The following is a 14241-nucleotide window of genomic DNA, read 5'->3' on the forward strand; positions in this document are numbered from 1 at the left end:
AGCTTCATGTCTGTCCACTGAAGAAGACAGCATCATTGAATAAAAAGACAAAAATCATTTTCAGCAGACCTTTAATATGACCTCTCTCTTTTTAAAGGGACACATGAAAGCTGTCCAAATAAATGACATGGGCCCTTCACCAGTCATAGTCTTCAGAATGTGGTAGTGGAAATCTGCCGAAATCCTAAAACTGAATGAGGAGAGCTGTTTACCTGAAACAAGCATTTTATTTTATTCTCTGAATTTCAACTGACTAACTTCCAAGGACAACTGATTCAGATAATCACATATTATTAAATCTTCATATTGAATATAAATTAAAAAGTATCTGGTATTTGCTAATGAGAGAAAGCAATCTCCCCACTCTTTTTCCTTTTAATAAAAAGTTAGAGAGGTGCTGTATGAGTGGTCTGCCCTGAGAGCCTTCTTGCTCTCTCCATTCTGCTCTCAGCCTCCACACGATTCTTAAAGAGTTTCGCCTCCCAATGAATGATAGATACTCTGTTCTTCTTCTCTCCTGTGCTTTCTCTCCCCTGTGATCTTAAAATCCTTTTATTCTTTGGAATGCTTCTTCCACTGCAGAGTGGAGGGATGTGATAGCTTCCAAAATTATGGAACCAGAACATTTCTGCCATAATCTACCCCTGCTTCCGTTAATAATTTTTTTTTTTTTGGTTCTTGTGCTGACAGTTAAACCCCTAAGAAACAGAAAGCAGACACGTTCTATCCTCTTCAAGAACTATTTTCTGACCTCTTGTGTTATCTGCTCAGTGCCCATCACTACAATATAGAGATGCCACAATGTATGTGAAGAATGGCGTTCCTCAAGACCCACCTGCTAAATAAATCACACCAAACAAGTTTAACAGTAGTAAGTTAATTTTTTCATTTTTTTAAATTTAAGATTCAAGGGGTACATGTGCAGGTTTATTACCTGGGTATACTGTGTGATGTTGAAGTTTGGGCTTCTACCGATACCATCGTCCAAGTAGTGAACATAACACCTGACAAATAGCTTTTCAACCCTTCATCCCTCTGTCCCTCCCTCCCCACTTTTTGAATTCCCAGTGTTTTTTTTCCCCATCTTTGTGTCTGTGTGGACCCAGTGTTTAGTACCCACTTATTAATGAGAATATGTGCTATTTGGTTCTCTGTTTCATTGTTAATTCGCCTAGGACAATGTCCTGGAGCTGCATTCATGTTGGTACAAAGGCCATGATTTTATTCTTTTTGTAGCTGCTCAGTATTCTGTGGTGTATGTGTACCACATTTTCTTATCCAATCTACCGTTATTGGGTACCTGAGTTTATTCCGTGTCTTTGCTATTGTGAATAGCGTTCTGATAAACACACAAGTGCATGTGTCCTTTTGGTAGAACTATTTATTTTCCTTTGGGTATATGACCATTAATGATATTGCTGGGTGGAATAGTAATTCTATTTTTAGTTTTCTAAGAATCTCCAAACTTCTTTCTACAGTGGCTGAACTAATTTGCAATCCCACCAACAGAATCTAAGTGGTCCTTCTTTTTCTCTGCAAGCTTGCCAACATCTGTTGTTTTTTTTTGTTAATTTTTTATTAATAGCCATCCTGACTTGTGTGAGATGGTATCTCATTGTGGTTTTGATTTGCATTTGTGTTTTTGTATGTTTGTTGTCTGCTTGTATGCCTTCTTTTGAGAAGTTACTGTTCATGTCCTTTGATGGGATTATTTTAAACGGGATAATTTGTGTTTTCTTTTATTTTCTTGTTAACTTCTTTAAGAACTTTATGAATTCTGGACATTAGTCCTTTGTCAGATGCATAGTTTGCAAATATTTTCTCCCATTCTGTAGGTTGTCCGTTTACTCTGTTGATTGTTTCTTTTGGTAATATATTCTACTAAAAGAAAAAACATGAGTTGGGCGTGGTGGCACGTGCCTGTAGTCCCAGCTACTTGGGAGGCTGAGGCAGAAGTTCCTGCTTAATTAGATTCCAATTTTTTTGTTCGTTTTTGTTACATTTGCTTTTGAGGAGTTGGTCATAAATTATTTGCCTAGGCCAATATCTGGAAGAGTATTCCCTAGATTTTCTTCTAGGGCATTATAGTTTGAGGTCTTATATTTAATTCTTTAATCCGTCTAGGGTTCGTTTTTGTATGAGGTGAGAGCTATGGGTCCAGTTTCACTCACTCTCCTTCATATGGTTAGCCAGTTTCCCAGTACCATTTGTTGAATGGTGTTATTTTTGTCAACTTTGTTAAATGGTGTTGTTTATTTTTGTCAACTTTGTTAAAGATCAGTTGGTTGTATGTGTGTCTTTTTTTTTTTTTTCAGGGGTCTGTATTCTGTTCCGTGTCTATCTATTTTTGTACCGGTGCCATGCTGCTGTGGTTAGTGTACCCTTGTGGTATAGTTTGAAGTTAGATAATGTGATGCCTCTGGCTTTATTCTTTTTACTTAAAATTGCCTTGGCTATTTGGGGTCTTGTTTGATTTTATATGAATGCTAGAATAGTTTAGAAATCAGGAAGAGAACACAGACCAAATCTGGATCCCCAGATCTACTGAAACAAAGGGCAGGGATTTGTTAAGAACTAGGGTGGAGGAAAGTAAAAGTCATCTGTGTTTGCTAATTGACCTTACCAAGTGGAAAATAAAGTTTTCCTTATCTTTGTGATAGGAGGTAATTTTACGACTTGGAACAAGGTGCCCACCAACGTTAGGCTCCTACCCTCCCATAGAGACTGGGAGGTGAAGGTGCTATCTTCTTTGATGATTACATTTCAAAGGGATGGCTCCCAGGTCCTTGAGAAAGACATTCCTGGGTTGTAAAACTGACAAGAGGCAGCCGGGCATGGTGGCTCACGCCTGTAATCCCAGTGTTTTGGGAGGCTGTAGGCGGGCAAATCATGAGGTCAGGAAATTGAGACCATCTTGGCTAACATGGTGAAACCCCATCTCTACTAAAATACAAAAAAAAAAAAAAAAAATTAGTCGGGCGTGGTGTCATGCCCCTGTAGTCCCAGCTACCCGGGAGGCTGAGGCAGGGGAATCACATGAACCCAGGAGGCGGAGGTTGCAGTGAGCCGAGATCCCGCCACTGCACTCCAGCCTGGAGACAGAGCAAGACTCCATTTTAATAATAAATAAATAAATAAATAAATAAATAAATAAACCAGACAAGAGGCTTGTAAAAACATTACCTTCTCAAAGAGGCAGAGAAAGCATTTACAATTACAAGATGTTTTCCAAGTAAATGCTCTAAGAAAAGGGAAGTCAGGGTCTAGAGTCTAAAGTCAAGTAAAGCTGAGGGGAATGTTAAGGCCCTCTTGGTCATCAAACATAAAACTAATTTCCCTTAGGACCACCTAAACTTAGGGGCACTTTACAATGAGAGATTGCTTGTATTTTTCCCATTTGCCTTGCTGACATGTCGTCCTTTTGGCTAGTTTGAAGGTTTGCCTGGCCTAATGGTATATTTATTTTCTCATCTTTGTCTCTAAAATGTCACAGAGTGTGCTTTCCTAAGTTAACAGCACAGTAAGTCATGCAGGCTCTTTGACCATCATCATGGTGTTTTTTTTATATTAATTTGTATTCCAAAGGTATTGATTTTAATCATTTATTTTCCAGCACCAGCACTACCACTTGATGAATACTTGCATGATATTATTAGAATTTTAAAGAAGATGTAGGTGACTTTATGATAAAGTACTAGCACGGGGTAATCAAAATCAACTGTAGAAGTTCCTATGTGTGTAAATAACAGCTTGAATCACAAGATACTGTAAAACTTTAGAAGTGGAGATTTCTGTTTACCAGCAAAAGTACTTCCTCCATGAGAACCCTACACTTTAACAGACTTTATAATTCATATGCCTGTCAGCCCTGCAATTTTTTTATTATTAACTGGATCATAAAATTATTTCACATTTGTATCATTTCAAACGTTCTCGTGAAATTGCTTAACAATATTAATCAATAGCGAATTGTGGGGCCAAACTTTAATTTGCAAATAGCAAATTTGCACCTTAGTTAGCAATGGCTACAATTTTAGCCAGGTAAATTTTCAAAGAACAGATGATCTAATGGCTTAGGGTCAAGTACATGAATGCTTGATAATATGTACTCACAATAGTTTATAACATTTTTATCTGAGTCATCTTTGCAAATATCAATGTGCCAATAATGATGGTACCTGGGCAATAGTTGAGGGGACATTATTGTCTTCATTTACCTGCCAAATGTGCAATCAAGATGCTCATCTTTTAGATGGCTGTGAAATCTTTTCTTTAATGTTCAGTTATTTCCAATTTTATGACCACTATTTTATTTCATAGGACATTTTAATTAAATTATTAAATCACAATAATGAGGTGTGATGTTACATTCTAATATTTAATGAAGATCTGACATGACTTGAATGGTTCTTGTGTTGTTGTTTAATTGATCGATCATGTCTCCTCAGCACAAGAGGTTACAGTTGATATACTTTTTACAATAGCAGTTATAGCAAAGAATGCAGACATTGACTTCATAAAATATATATAAAGAAAATGAACAATGTCTGCTCTGCACCAAGTTTGGTGATAAAACAGTAGAGTTCTGAACTTATGACAACTATATGGAACAATGCTTTTGTCAATAATAAGTATGTTATTTTATTCTTTTAGTTTCAATTAAAAATTTATGAAAGCTATGAAATATATTGGCATTAAGTATATTTCAAACATGAGTAGCAATAAAAGAAGATGAAAAACAGGAAATGTTACCAAATTGTTTAACGTGTAGGAAGTTTTAGATCATGGTGAATATTTAATCTGAGTGCAGCCAAATTTTTTGCCATTAGAAGTAGCTTTATTCATTGTAACTCCCTTTTACAACAAGGTTATCATTTAAAAATAAAGGATTTTATTATCTATCAGAAATACACAAGAATTTGTGGAAGCTCAGGTTAAGGTCAGGGTTAAGGTTAGCTATAGAAGGTGACACCCCGTATTTTGCTTTTTCCTGCTGATTTGGCATTTAAAAGGACAATTAAGCAATGTCTAAATCTTACTCTTTCATGCGTGAGGTATGTATACAATGGGTTTCTCAAATTCAGATATGAAGCTCCCCATCCATCTCCTCCACACCTCTTCCCCTTCTGCTCTCTGTGTTCTGGAAATAACCTGGAAGAGACTCTGGCTCTTCATGAGAAAATTTTAATTATTATTTTTTACACTATTTCCTTTAAAAAATGTAAGCGCATTCTGAATTATCTGGATAATTATGTTGTAACTGCATATAGTTAGGCCTTTTGGAGCCCATATCTGTTTTATTGTTATTATTATTCATTTTGGGCAGTGACTCAACATAAAATTTACCATCTTAACTGTTTTTAAGAATACATATATGGTGTTAACTATATGCATATTGGTGTGCAACAGATCTCTTGAACTTTTTCATCCTGAAAAACTAAAAATCTATACCCATTGAAAAACTCCCCTCTGATGGCTGATTTTAGGCATCAGTTCTGCTGGATTAAGGGATACCCAGATAGCTGGTAAGGCGTTAATTGTTCTCAATGCTTTGATAGGAACTGAGCTCATCTCTTTTCTGCTGAAAGGCAGGCCCAGGTGATTTGTCTTTTGGTGAGTATGAGGGGCTGCCCCAGGTGTGTCTATGAAGGTGTTTCTGGAGGAGATTGGCAATGGGGAAAATCTGCCCTCAATGTGGGCGGGTACGATCTGTCTGGGGTCCAGGATGGAACAAAAAGGTGGAGAAAGGGCAAATTCTTGCTCTCTTTTCCAGAGCCAGAATGCCCTCTCCTGCTCTTGGATTTCAGAACTCCTGACTCTGTTCTTTAGATTCTGGGACTTACAGCAGTGGCCCACTCAGGCCCTTGAGACTTTGGCTCCGGACTAAGAGACCATTGGAATCTGTAGTTCTGAGGCCTTCAGACTTGACTTGGATTGAGCCACGCTTCTGGCTTCCCCGTTTCTCCGGCTTGCAGACGGCTCATCGTGGGACTTCCCTGTTTCCATAATTGGGTGAGCCAATTCCTCTAATAAATCCCTTTTCATATATCTCTCTCTACATATAACTTATTCGTTCTGTCTTTCTGAAGAAGCCTGATTAAAACATCCCCCTTTCCAATTTCCTGCCAGCACTTCCTGGCAAGCACTGTTCTACTTTCTGTTTCTAAGAGTTCGACTATTTCAGATACTTCATATAAGTAGAATCATACAGTACAGTCATATGCCACATAACTATGTTTTAATCAATGCCACACTCTAATCTTAAGGGACCATGTTTATATATATGCTATATATATATATATATATATACTCTCTCTATGTATTTTTATGTATATGTATGTAAACCATGGTCCCTTAAGATTATAATGGAGCTAAAAATGAATGCCTAGTGATGTCATAGCTGTCATAATTTTACAGTACAATGCATTACTTATATGTTTGCAGTAATGCTGATGTAAATGTACCTACTGCACTGCCAGTCACATAAAATTATAGCACATATAATTAAGTACAGTGAATAATACTGGATAAAATTAATAAATGACTATGTTACTGGCATGTATTTACTACAATATACCTTTAATGTTATTGTAGAATGTACTCCTTCTACATATAAAAAAAATTAACTGTAAAACAATGGCAGACAAGTCCTTCAGGAGGTATTCCATAAAAAAAATTAACTGTAAAACAGTGGCAGACAGGTCCTTCAGTAGGTATTCCAGAAGAGGGTACTGTTATCATGGGAGATGACAGCTCCATGCGTCTTATTGCCCCAGAAGACCTTCTAGTGGAGGTGGAAGACAAGGATATGGATGATCTTGACCCTGTATAGGCCTAGGCTAATGCATGTGTTTGTGTCTCAGTTTTTAACAAAAAAGTTTAAATAAATAAAATCAAAAATAAAAAAATACTTATAGAATAAAGATACACAGAAAGACAATGTTTTTGCACTGTTGTAAAATGTATTTGTGTTTTAATGTAAGTGTTATTACAAAGGAGTCAAAAAGTTTTAAAAAATTAAAAAAGTTTATAAAATCAAAAACCTACAGTAATCTGTTCTTATTGAAGGAAGAAAACTATTTTAAAATCAATTTAGTGTAACCTAAGTGTACAGTGATTATAAAGTCTACAGAGTGTACAGTAATATCCTAGACCTTCACATTCACTCACTGATTCACACAGAGCAGCTTCCAGTCCTGCAAACTTCATTCATGGTAAGTGCCCTACACAGTTGTACCATTTTAAATCTTTCATACTGCATTTTTACTGCACTTGTCTATGTTTAGACACACAAATACTTACCATTGTGTTACATTTGCCTACAGTATTAAGTACAGTAACATGTTGTACAGGTTTGTAGCCTAGGAGCAATATGCTGTGTCATTTTGCCTAGATGTGCACTAGGCTGTAGCACTGTGTTAGTGCATTTTCACGCTGCTGATAAAGACATTCCCAAGACTGGGCAATTTAAAAAAGAAAGAGGTTTAATGGACTTACAGTTCCATGTGGCTGGGGAGGCCTCACAATCATGATGGAAAGAGAAAGGTACTTCTCACATGGCAGCAGACAAGAGAAGAGAATTTGTGCAGGGAAACTCCCTTTTTTAAAAACTGTCGGATCTCGTGGGACTTCTTCACTATCATGAGAACAGCATGGGAAAGACCTGCCCCCACAGTTCAATTACCTCCTACCAGGTACCTCTCACAACATATGGGAATTCAAGATGAGATTTGGGTGGGGATGCCAAACTGTATCAACCACATATAATAAGTTTGTGTAAGTACTTTCACATTGTTTGCACAAAGATTACACTGCCTAATGACACATTTCTCAGAACATATTTCCATTGGTATATGATGCATGACTGTATTTTTTCTTATGTGACTGGCTACCTCACTTCCTATCAGGATTTCTTCTTTTTAAAGGTTGAATAGTATTCCGTTTTATGGATAAACCACATCTTCTCTATCTATTCCTTTGTTGATGGGCATTTAGGTTTCTTTTACTTCTGGGATTTTATAAATATTGCTGCTATAATGCAATGAACATGGGTAACATGTAAATATCTGTTTGAGATCCCTTTTTCAATTGTTTTGGATACCTGCCTAAAAGTGAAATTACTGGATCATATGGCAATGTTATTTTTAAATTTTTGAGAAATCTTCACGCTGTTTTTCATAGGGGCTGCACCATTTTATATTCCCAACAAAAGTGCACAGAGGTTTCAATTTCTCCATGTCCTTAGCAACACTTATTATTTTCTGTTTTGTTTTGTTTTGTTTGACAGTGACCATCCTAACAGTTGTCAGGTTATATCTCATTTTGTTTTGACTCACACTTCTTTAATGTAAGGGAGGTTGAGCATCTTTTCATTTGCTTGTTTGCCATTTGTATTTTTATTTTGGGAGAAATGTCTATTTTTGTTCTTTGCCCATTTTTAAATTAGATTTTTTTTTCCTGTTGCTGTTGAGTTGTAGGAATTTCTTCCATTTTTAAAGTTGCCTTTTCACTCTGTTGTTTCTTTTGCCGAGCAGAAGATTTTTTGATATACCCACTTGTATTTTTGCTTTTCTTGCCATATACAAGAAATTGCCAAATACAAAGTCATGAAGTTTTTATCTATTCTGTTTTCTCTTTAGAGTTTTATAATTTCAGGTCTTGTGTTTAGGTCTTTAAAGTATTTTGAGTTCACTTTTGTATATGGTGTGAGGTTAGGGTCCAACTTCATTCTTTTGCATGTGGATATCTGGTTTTCTCTACACAATTTGTTAAAGAGGCCGCCCCCTTTTTTTCCCCCATCATAGCTTTTGTGTAGCCTTTTCACCTTTGTTGGAGATCATTCGACCATATGAATCAGTTTATTTCTGGTATCTCTATTTGGTTTTGTGGGTCTATATACCTGTCTTTATATCAGTAGCATACTGTTTTGATTACTATAGTTTTATAATATGTTTTAAAATCAGGAAGTATGAGGCCTCAAGCTTTTCTTTTGTTTCTCAAGATTGTTTTGGTTATTCAGGGTCCTTTGGAATTCCATATGAATTTAATGATTTGTTTTTTATTCCTGCAAAATAATGCCATTGGGATTTTGATTTCATTGAATCTGTAGATTACTTCAGATAGTATAAATTTTTTACAAATATTAAGTCTTCTAATCCATGAACATGAAATGGCTTTCCATTTATTTGTGTCTTTAATTTTCAAGGAGCGTTTTTTAGTTTTCTGTGTACAAGTCTTTTGCTTCCTTGGTTAAGCTTGTTACTAGGTATTTTATTCTTTTTGATGCTATTATAAATAAAATTATTTCTTAATTTTCTTTTTGAATTGTTTGTTAGTGTATTAAAATCACACTAATTTTTGTGTATCAATTTTACATCTGACAACTTTATTGAATACTTTTATTAGTCCTAACAATTTTCTGTTTGGGGGGGTGGAATTTTTAAAAAATATATAAATAATATAATCTGCAAACAGAAATTTTGCTTCTTCCTTTCTTATTTAGATGACTTTAATTTATTTTTCTTCCCTAGTTGTTCTGATTAGGATTTCTAGCACTTGATAAGTAGAAGTGATGAGAGTAGGCATCCTTTCCTTGTTGCTGACCTTAGAGGAAAAGCTTTCAGTTTTCACCATGAGTGTGGTGTTAGGCCCTTGGCTTTTGATACATAGCCTTTACTATGTTGAGGTAATTTCCTTCTGTTTCTTGTTTCATTCGTTTTCTTTTTCTTTTTTAATTATAAAAGGGTGCCGAATTTTGTCAAATGCTTTTTCTTCATCAATTGAGATGGCATGTGATTTTTACATTTCATTCGGCTAAAGTGTTGTATTACATTGATGGATTTTTATATGTTGAAACTTGCTTGCATTCCGGGAATAATTTCCACTTGGTCATGATATATAATCCTGCTAATATGCTGTTGCATTTGGTTTATTAGTATTTTACGGAAGATTTTTTACATCAATATTCATCAGGGATTTTGGTGTGTAATTTTCTTGAAATATCTTTGTCTGGTTTTGGTACTATGGTATTGCTGGCCTCATAAGATGAGTTCAGAAGTGTTTAATTATCTTCACATTTTTGGAAGAGATTGAAAAGAATTGGTGTTAATTTGCCTTTAAAAGTTTGGAGGAATTCTCCTGTGAAGCCACCTGATCTTCAGATTTTCTTCCTTGGGGGTTTTTTGATTACTAATTCAATTTCATTAATTATAGGTCTTTTCAGACTTTTTATTTCTTCATGATTCACTCTTGGCAGGTTGTACATTTCTAGGAATTTACCCATTTCTTCTATGTTATCCAATTTGTTGGCATAAAATTGTTATTAGTATAATCATAGTAGTCTCCTATGAACTTTCTTATTTCTGTGACACTAGTCCTAATGTCTCTTCTTTCTGTTTTTATCTGAGTCTTTTGTCTTAGATTGGATAAGGGTTTTCTGATTTTATTAATCTTTTCAAAAAAGAATTGGTTTTCCTCTTTCATCAGTGTTTGAAGTCAAGTCAAGTGAGACAGAAAAGAGTCCTTTGGGAAGCCCCTTGAAGAGCCAGAATATTGGACATACATTCCACTTTTCTCCATCCCTCCTAAGGAGGAAACCGTGAGCTGGGTACTTTCTCCCAATCACAGTGGACTTTATCAGCTTCTGTCCACAGTATTACAAGTTCTGTAGTTCTCCCATGAGCCACTAGGCTCTCTTTTGTTGTCAGCGCTCCCTGGGCTTCTAAAGTAAATGAGTTTCCCATTGAGTTGGGCAAGACAGACACCAATCTTTTGGGCAGCTTTCTGAAAAGCCAGAATGTTGGATATACTTTCCCTCTTCTCTTTCCCTCCATAGAGAGATGATGAAAGTTGGGATTTTCCTCTCATCCATAAACTGTGCTCTCTTGGGGGACAGGCTGATGCAATTAAAATTAAGTCACTTTTCTTACCTACTTCAATGTGATTAGCCTTGGGTTTGGACTTGCCTTGGATATTACGAGGTCTTAATGGGTTTCTGAAGTTCTTAGAAAGGCTCTTCAGACTGTATATTATTGTTAAGTCTTGTTTCTATGGGTTAACAAGGCTCAGGGTTTCCTATTCTGCCATCTTGCTGATTTCACCTTCCCATATCTGGTTTTGTACTTAAGATCAAAATGGTTCCAAAGTAGAAGGTCTACAATCCCTTATCTGAAACCCCTAGGGCCAGATATTTTCCATAGCTTTAGATTTGAGAAAGGTAACATAGTACATACACTGAAAAGTATATAATTTCCCAAGGGAGGATGGGGAATCACCGAAATCAGTAGAAATAAACTTGAATCAAATCAAATTTCTACAATAACATATGTGGCTATTCAAGTAAGTGGGAAATAATGACTATAAATATACTCTTGTTAGATTGTATCAGGATTTTTTTTAATAAAAATCATTTGGATTTCAAATCATTTTGAGGTGGAGAGTGAGGATAAGTAATTGTGAACTAGTAGTACTTTATTTTCATTGACAAATATGGCAATAATACAGTGTCCTTAATATATAAATGATATGTACATGCAGAGGTGGTGGTAATGATTTAGTGGATGTGGTTATTGATTTATTGCCTCTTAGCTCAAAATTCACCCTTTTTATCTTATTTGTGAAAATGGACCTGAGCTTTTTAGATATTTTTCCTTTGGTAGCTGGCTCTAAAGATTTGCAAATAAAGGGCATACAGCAACTTCAGTGCCTGGATCATTGAGCACATGGCAGCTAGCAGCTTTCCCTTGATACCACCTTAGGCAGTCCTGTAGCAGAGTGTCTCCGGTCAAACGTCTCTCCATGAGTAGGTTTACCTGGCATTACAACGAATTTGTTTCTGGCAAGTTCTGCTGGTACAGTACTACAGTGATTGCTTTGTCATAAAATGAGCCACTGTTCTAGGTTCTAAATGTCGTTCCTGTGGGAACTCTCAGGAGTTCTGTCTCAACTCTAGAGGTAAGAATAGTTGCACCTTATATTTGTTAATTTTGGATTTTTAAAGTTCTCTTTACATCTAACTAATAAATATGTTTTTACTCCAATCCAATCCAATAGTTAGTAATTCTTTATATTAAATATTTCCTGTCCAAATTGTTCAGTTTCTCGCTCCTGATCAGACTCAGACTGATATAGTAGTCTCTTCATACAAATGTTTAGCCATAGTTCAAATAGAGAAAGCTAGCAGAAAAATAGGAATTATCTATCGGATATACTAAAGTCAAAAGAGCTAATACCATAGCTGCCAAAAGCACATTCACATTCTGAATTGTAATTTGACAACAGCAGACTAACTTTTTTTAAATCATGATAAGTTAGTGATGTTAATTTAAGTTTACCTAATTTTAATATAGTTAAAATTTGGAGGGAGGTTATTTAGTATTATGGGAATTATAAAAAACAGGAATTTATTCAGGTAACATTAAAATGAAAATAATATATCCATATTGGTTATACATTCACATATTTTTCCAATTAAAATAGGTTTTTACCCATTATGAGTTAAATTCTATATCCTTCCAAACTGGTAAGTTGAAGTCCTAGCCCTCTAGGACTTCAGGATGTGAACTTATTTGGAAATAGTATTGTTGCAGATGTAACTAGTTAAGATAAAGTCATAAAAGTGGGAGGCCCCTAATGCAATATGACTTATGTTTTCATGAAAGGAGAGAATTTGGACACAGGCATGCATACAGGGAGAACATTGTGCATACAGGGAGAACACCGTGCATATGTGAAGACAGCCATTTACCAGTCAGGGGAAGTAGCCTGGAACAGAGTTTCTCTTCGGAGCACTCAGAGGCAACCCTGTCAATATCTCGATTTCAGACTTCTGGCCTCTAAAACTCTGAGACAATAAATTTCTGTTGTTTAAGCCACCCAATTTGTGACACTTTATTCCAGCAGCCCTAGAAAACTAATACAATATCAGATGAAGTTATAAAAAATATATAGTTTTATTCTCTTCTGCAAATTTGCTCAATATTCTTAAAGCTTTTATACACAATTAATTACTTAGCTGAAAAAAATTTAATGTATATCTATTTATAAACTTCATTTTCTTTCCTAACTGTTCCAAGAATTTACTTGCAATATTATTTATTGAACTAACTAGAGCTTGAAAGTATCAATTTAAAATAATCTTTATGATGTCACTTTTTTTTTCTGCCCCCTTTTCTCTGTTTTCATGTTCATGTAATTTTAGAGAATAAAAAACCTTAGGACCAAATTGACCATCATACAGAAACTGTTAAGGTATAGTATATATAAATGTGATATATAATTAGACTGTAATGACAGTTGAATCATAAAGCATGTAAGGTAGAATGCATTGCATTCTTTATAATCATAATTAGTATAGTACTTACATAATATGCCTTTCTCTTTTTGGTCTTTTCCTTTTTTCATGCTTCCTACATGTCAAGGCATTGATGCTTCTTTCTCTCTCTATCACTTTTTTTTTGGTATTACTCTTATGTAAATATATTTTTCCTGTCTCAATTGACATATATTTTTTTTCTTGAAAGATGGTAATTATTTAATTACATTTTAGTAATTTTTTTGCCCATCATTTGTGTTCTTAGAGGTAAAGCAAAATGGAAGTCAAGAAATCAGTAATACCACCAGAAAGAAGAAAATTAGCCTCTGGATTCAATCTTTTCCTATAAATCATATTTGTTTGTTTCTATGACTAATGAATGCAGTATGGAAATTATTCACACTTCAGCAGCAACCTGGATAAAAACCCATTTTCAGAATGCTTTGAATAAGAATAAAATTCAGCATTCATTTATTTTAAATGCAAATAGTGGAATCTGAGTAGGATAAGAGTGTCAGAGTGGAAGGGCGTGTTTTCAGGCATTGCAGAAAGCTGTCACGGTGACTAGGAGGCATAGCAACTTAATTATAAAAATAAATCTAAAAGAGTGAGTCAGGCACAGGTTTGCGATTTTACTCCTGTCAATGTTAGATGGAGACTATATCCTGAAAATCTCAGTTATCAGGTTCCTGAGAAAAGCATTAGAACAGGATAACAGAAAACCATACTTTTACAAAGATAGAGATATAAAATATATTTATCTGCAGGTTATTTGAGATTCCAGCAACTATTTCTGGAACATTTTCAAAATTACAGTCAAGGAGTAATGTCTTAACTGTGAAACAAAGAAAATAGATAATATGTACTTATTTGTATTATATCACATATCTTGGGTTTTATAATGATAATTTTACACTCATCTTTTCCCA

General features: G+C 35.1%; 2 long non-coding RNA genes across 2 annotated transcripts in view; both read left to right on the plus strand.

Annotated features, from left to right (window-relative positions):
- The first annotated feature begins 5829 nt into the window (after nucleotides 1–5829).
- Nucleotides 5830–14241, plus strand: part of LOC134808478 (uncharacterized) — a 158461-nt gene continuing 150049 nt past the window's right edge. The window contains exon 1 of the long non-coding RNA XR_010151520.1: nucleotides 5830–6012. This is a non-coding gene — a long non-coding RNA (uncharacterized LOC134808478). The remainder of the gene's footprint in view (nucleotides 6013–14241) is intronic.
- LOC107969588 (uncharacterized) overlaps nucleotides 11892–14241 on the plus strand; it is a 38128-nt gene continuing 35778 nt past the window's right edge. The window contains exons 1-2 of the long non-coding RNA XR_010151518.1: nucleotides 11892–11952; nucleotides 13199–13248. This is a non-coding gene — a long non-coding RNA (uncharacterized LOC107969588). The remainder of the gene's footprint in view (nucleotides 11953–13198; nucleotides 13249–14241) is intronic.

The sequence above is a fragment of the Pan troglodytes genome, chromosome 1, assembly GCF_028858775.2.
Source record: "Pan troglodytes isolate AG18354 chromosome 1, NHGRI_mPanTro3-v2.0_pri, whole genome shotgun sequence".
NCBI classification, from domain to species: domain Eukaryota; kingdom Metazoa; phylum Chordata; class Mammalia; order Primates; family Hominidae; genus Pan; species Pan troglodytes.